The sequence below is a fragment of the Bidens hawaiensis genome, unplaced genomic scaffold, assembly GCF_021521415.1.
Source record: "Bidens hawaiensis isolate Kalapana, Puna unplaced genomic scaffold, B.hawaiensis_p1.1 tig00023612_1, whole genome shotgun sequence".
Taxonomy (NCBI): Eukaryota; Viridiplantae; Streptophyta; class Magnoliopsida; order Asterales; family Asteraceae; genus Bidens; species Bidens hawaiensis.
In genome coordinates this window covers 299971-305970 of record NW_027493699.1, presented here as the reverse complement: position 1 = coordinate 305970, position 6000 = coordinate 299971, and positions in this window count along the sequence as shown.

Sequence of the window (6000 nt, the reverse complement as noted above, 5' to 3'; positions counted from 1 at the left end):
GGCTCGGTTAAGTCAACGCGGCCGATTGGGTTATGACCCGTGAGAGTTACACATTGGGTAACGAACGTGAACCCGCTTAAGCTTATTTACCGGGTTTTGATTTTTTAATGAGATAATAATAGTGGACTGGGCTTGATAGTCAGAGATGGGTTTGGTGGCCCATATTAGCTTAACTAATTATTATAACTAGTTAACCTAATCATTAGAGGTGGAGACAAGAGATAATACCCTAGCCACCATCTCAACTCTCTCTTGCACTCAACCCTAGCCGCCGGCCCTTTGCTCCTTGCCGGACCACCGCCGCCGCCGGACCACACCGCAAGCTGCTGCCACCGTCTAGCTTGTTGCTGCCTGCTCCACCGCGAACCACTGTCGCCACCTGTTGCTCCCGTGAGCCGTCCCGCACCGCTGTAGCCGCTACCGCCGTAAACCTCCACTGTCGGTTCCAATCTCGTGTTGTCACCTAGCATTGTTTGTTACCTTAGGTGTCTCAACCGGTTATTTATTAACCGAGGTAAACTTAAATATTGTCAGTTAATATTTATGTTTCTTTGGTTATTAGACTCGTACTCGTATTGTTTGTAACCGGATCATGTACGGTTCCTCAAAGTGATGATTACTCGTTTATATTCCGCTGTGTTTTGTCTATTTATTAATATGATTAATAGTTATGGAACAATTATTAAAACCGGGTTTAATTGTTAAACCATTGACTGATCACCACTGGAACCCAACAGTGATATCAGAGCCTTGGTTACAACATACAAGTCGAATCTGGTCTTTTCACCGACTCTACATCATAAACTTCAAGCAAGTTGAAGTTTTTGATCTAGATAATTTCTAGGGCAATCTTGGTTTGGTCAAAGTTTTTGTTTATTTTATTTTGACCAAAATATTGCCCGATTTTAAATTTTATTAAATATTTAAATCTGGCCCGAACATTGCGTGTTTGGTTGTTTGATTTATTTTATTTTTTGTCATATGGATGGTTCAAAGTTGTATTTAAATTTTCTGTTTTATTTTATGGTTTTATGGCTACTTTGATGGTTCAAAATTGTAATAGATAGAGTTTGGGTTTTTCATTATATGTATTTTATAATATTGTAATGAAGAAAACTCGAAGGAAAAACCGAGGACGAGCTCATGGAGTTCTTAAGGTCATTGGGAGTTACCAAAAGATGACGGGATGCACCAAGAGTCCATCCTCGTGGTTATTTGTGTTGTGACCGATTGACCCGATTGATCTTGCTAATAGGCTCTAGCGAGATCAATCACTTTATTTGGTCATTTAGGATTTACATATTCTTGTTTGTTGTTGTGGTTGCTTACTTTATTATAATAGGTTATAATACCACCAACCTAATACCAAATATTTTAAAATAAATTAACCAATTATTGCTTTTGCAAAATTAAACAAGTTTTGATTTTCCAAAACCAATAACTTAATATTTTATCTATTAACTTAAAACTGGTTAGAGATACCGCCGCAAACTTAGTTTTAATAGGTTATTTAAAACTAAGTGTCCTGAGAGATGAAAGGGTTCATCATGTTGTCCCGATTAATACAGTAAAACTGGACTTTTACTCTATTCGGTATATTCTAAGATTAATCCCAAATTTAAAATCAATAGTCTATTTCATCCTACTATAAGCCACACTTGAGACATAATGCGAAATTTCAAGTGTTTGGAGCTACAGCACCGCACTTGATTTCTAGCATATCCCTTCAAGGTGAAAGGGTTTCGTTGACACATCCAGCCCTTTCATACGCGACTATTACTTTACTCTTTTGTTACGTGCTACAACTGTCTGAAGATTAAAGTGGGTATAGATGATGCTAAACGTATCTACTTAGGCAATTGTTGTCTTAATAGGCATCATAACCGAGAGTTGTGCTTTATTCACAATTGGCAGTTGTTGCTTGTCTGCCTAACCACTTACTAATGTTGTGTGCTATAGTTGCCATTACTAAATGGAAGCCAGATTCTCAAGTCCCTATTTTATTAATGTTAATTGGGTCATTAATAATACGATTAAAACATCGAAAATACTAATTAAATTGCTTTTTCTTATTTAACATATGTCAACTGATAATAACTCCTCATTCACCCTCAAGACTATTCTTGAGAAAGAAAAACTGAATGACACCAACTTTCTGGAATAGCACCGCAATTTGAAACTTATTCTCAAAATGGCAAAGAAGCTTTATGTTCTCAATGGATCGGTTCCATTAGAGGCTGAAAACAATACAGTTGCTGCCATAAAGGTTCTTGAGAAGCATAATGACGACTCTACTGAAGTCTCTTGCATTATGCTAGCCACCATGTCCTCCTAGATTGCTAAGGGCTTGGAAAATCTTGATGCCTATGAGATGCTTGAGCAACTCAAGGGCATGTTCCAGAAACAAGCCCGTCGAGAACGTTATGACACCATGAAACAGCTTATCATCTGCAGAATGGGACAGGGATCCTCTGTTAGTGCGCATGTCTTCAAAATGAAATGGTACATCGAAGAGTTGAAGAAACTTGATTATCCCCTGTCGGATGAAATGGCAGCGGACTTCATCTTAAACTCTCTCCCCAGCTCTTACGACCAGTTCGTAATGAATTTCAATATGAATGCCTGGGTGAAGACAGTTCCAGAGCTTCATGGTATGCTCAATACGGCTAAAATGAATATTCCAACGAAAATTAATCAAGTTCTGATGGTTCGATATACTGATGTCAAGAAGCCTAATCCCAAGGAGCAGGGTTATAACCCTAAAGGCAAGAAGAAGGTTACTGTTGTTGCCAAGAATGCCACCAACACTAACAAGGGTGTTGCAAAGGTATCGCTGCCGGCTCCTGAGGAGCACTAGTGCTACAAGTGTAACAAGATGGGACACTGGAAACGTAATTGTCTTGACTATCTTGTTGAGCTGCAGAAGCAGAGGACCAATGGTGAAAGATCCTCTAAAGGTATTTTCATATACGTTATTGAAATTTTCACTGTTTGTCAGCAACACATGGATATTTAATACCGGATGTGGTTACCACATCGTTGATGTCTTGCAGGAGCCTGAAAACTGGAAGAAACTGAAACATGGTAGCATGGAACTCATCGTTGGAGATGGGAAGAGAGTCCCAGTTCTTGCAAATGGCACATATCGTTTTCTGGTCCATCTAGACTTGTAGTTACTTTGAAAAACTGTTTGTTGCACCTGGTTTGGCCAGAAACATTATTCAGTTTCTTTACTTTTGAACAAGGATTTAAGTACGCTTTTAATGGTATTGATGTTTCTTCCTACTTGAATGATGTCTTTTATTTTGAGGCTAAACCTCGAAATGGTATTTATAAGATAGATGTTCAAATTAACAATAATGTATTTAATCTTTCTAAATGTATCAGATCTGACATCAACGATACATTTCTATGGTATTGCTGACTTGGTCACATTAGCAAAACACGTGTTAAATAACTCCAATCCGAATGGATTCTTGAATCCACAGGACCAGACTCTTTTGACGGCTGTGAGTCTTGTTTAGATGGAAAACTCGCCAAGGACTCCTTCACTCATAAAAGTGAACGAGCAAGGGATCTGTTAGGACTTATACATACTGATGTATGCGGCCCTTTAAGAACTATGTCTGGAAACCATGAAAGGTACTTCTTTTTTTTATTGACGATTATAGTCAATATGCTTATGGGTATCTTATGAACCACAAACATGAAACTTTTGAAAAGTTCTAAGCGTTTCAAAACGAAGTGGAAAACCAACTCGGAAAAACTATTAAAATGCTTCGATCAGATCGAGGTGGAGAGTATCTTAGCTCAGAGTTCATCAATAATCTAAAAGAGTGTTGAATATTTTCACAGCTCATGCCACACGGCACACCCCAACATAATGGCATGAGCGAGAGGAGAAATCGAACTGTACTAAACATGGTCTGATCAATGATGTGTAGAACTAACTTGCCTCACTCCTTTTGGAGCTTTGCCCTTATGATCGCCGCCCGCATTGTTAATCTGACTCCAACAAAAAGTTATACAAAACTCCATATGAGATATGGCATGGGCATAAAGCCAAATTTGTTTTTCCTTAGAGTATGGGGATGTGATGCATATGTCACCAGTGATTCTGATGACAAACTCGATCCCCGCGGAGTAAAAGTTGTTTTCGTCGGATACTATAACCAAAGCGGATATTATTTCTTCCACCCTTATACAAATTTGATTTCTATCAAAAGGAAGGGCCACTTCCTCAAGAAAGAAATTCTTGATCGAGGAACTGGAAATAATATTGTTGATCTTGAAGAAATTCAAGAACACAAACAACCGTTGAGGAACCTGGAGTGGCTGATCAACAAGATGTTGTTGTTGATACATCAGACATAAACACGAGCGTTCGCAGTATTACTAGGACTCGCGTACCACATTCTAAATACCTATGGCATCTAGATGGTCCATAAGTCCTATTGGTAGTCAAGTCAAATGACGAACCTACTAACTACAAATCTGCTATCTTAGATTCGGAATCTGAGAAATGGCAATAAGCCATGAACGCCGAGATGCAATCTATGCATGACAATCAAATACGAAACTTGGTTAAGCTACCCCTGAGAGTCGGGAAGTAGGTAGCAAGTGGATTATCAAAATACAAACCGACATACATGGACATGTACAAACCTATAAAGCACGGCTAGTCGAGAACGAGAACGAAAACGATAATGATAATGATTGGACCACTTTGACTCGAGAACGAAAACGACTTGCCTCCCCCAAACTTACTGTGTGTTTGATTGGACCACTTTGACTCGAGAACGAAAACGATAATGATTGAACGCCATATGAGATTGAATAAGATCCATGTCTCGTTGTTCAATTGGTGTCTTATATAGAAAGGATAGATGACAACGATTACTATAAGTTCATTATTTTGCAATAGTGTATTCCAAGATCTTTTTGGTTAATGAATTTAAAATGCCATAACTTGTTGGGGGTAGCCATGTGGGTGACTGTTGGCTGTCAGCGTTGATCAACTTAACCAGAGACCGTACAAGTGGGAAACTGTTGGAATTATGGACCGGCTCGGTTAAGTTAGCGCGGCCGACCGGGTTATGACCCATGAGAGTCACACCTTGGGTAACGAACGTGAAGCCCACTTAAGCTTATTTACCGGGTTTTGACATATTAACGAGATAATAATAGTGGACTGGGATTGATAGTTAGAGATGGGCTTGGTGGCCCCTATTAGCTTAACTAATTAACCTAATCATTAGAGGTGGAGACAAGAGATAATACCCTAAACACCATCTCAACTCTCTATTGCACTCAACCCTAGCTGTCGGCCCTTTTCTCCCTGCCGGAACGCCGCCGCCGCCGGACCATACCGCAAGCTGCCGCCACCGCCGCTGCTTTGCTGCTTCCTGCTCCACCGCGAACCATCGCCGCCACCTGTTGTTCCGTGCGTCGTCCCGCACCGCCGCTGCCGCCATAAACATCCACTGCCGGTTCCACTCGTGTTGCCACCTAGCTTTGTTCGTTATCCCTCGGTGTCTCAACCGGTTATTTATTAACCGAGGTAAACTTAAATATTGTCAGTTAATATGTTTCTTTGGTTATTAGACTCGTACTCGTATTGTTTGTAACTGGATCCTGTACGGTTCCTAAAAGTGATGCTTGCTCGTTTATATTCCGCTGCATTTTGTCTATTTATTAATATGATTAATAATTATGAAACAACTATTAAAGCCGGGTTTAATTGTTAAACCATTGACTGATCACCACCGGAACCCAACAATGAGTTGATGTATGTATATGTTTTATTATGCTATGGTTACAAATGTGTTATGTTATCTAGATAAGTTGTGACATGATTGTTATAAGTCATGGTTGTTATGACCTATTAAAACAAAAAAATTCTCAACGTAGGTGAATTTTAGTTCGCATAGCAGGTAAATTGCAAGTACGTTAAAGCTAGTGAAGAGGGAAATGTGAGGTATCCGGGCTAGAGACTAGCAG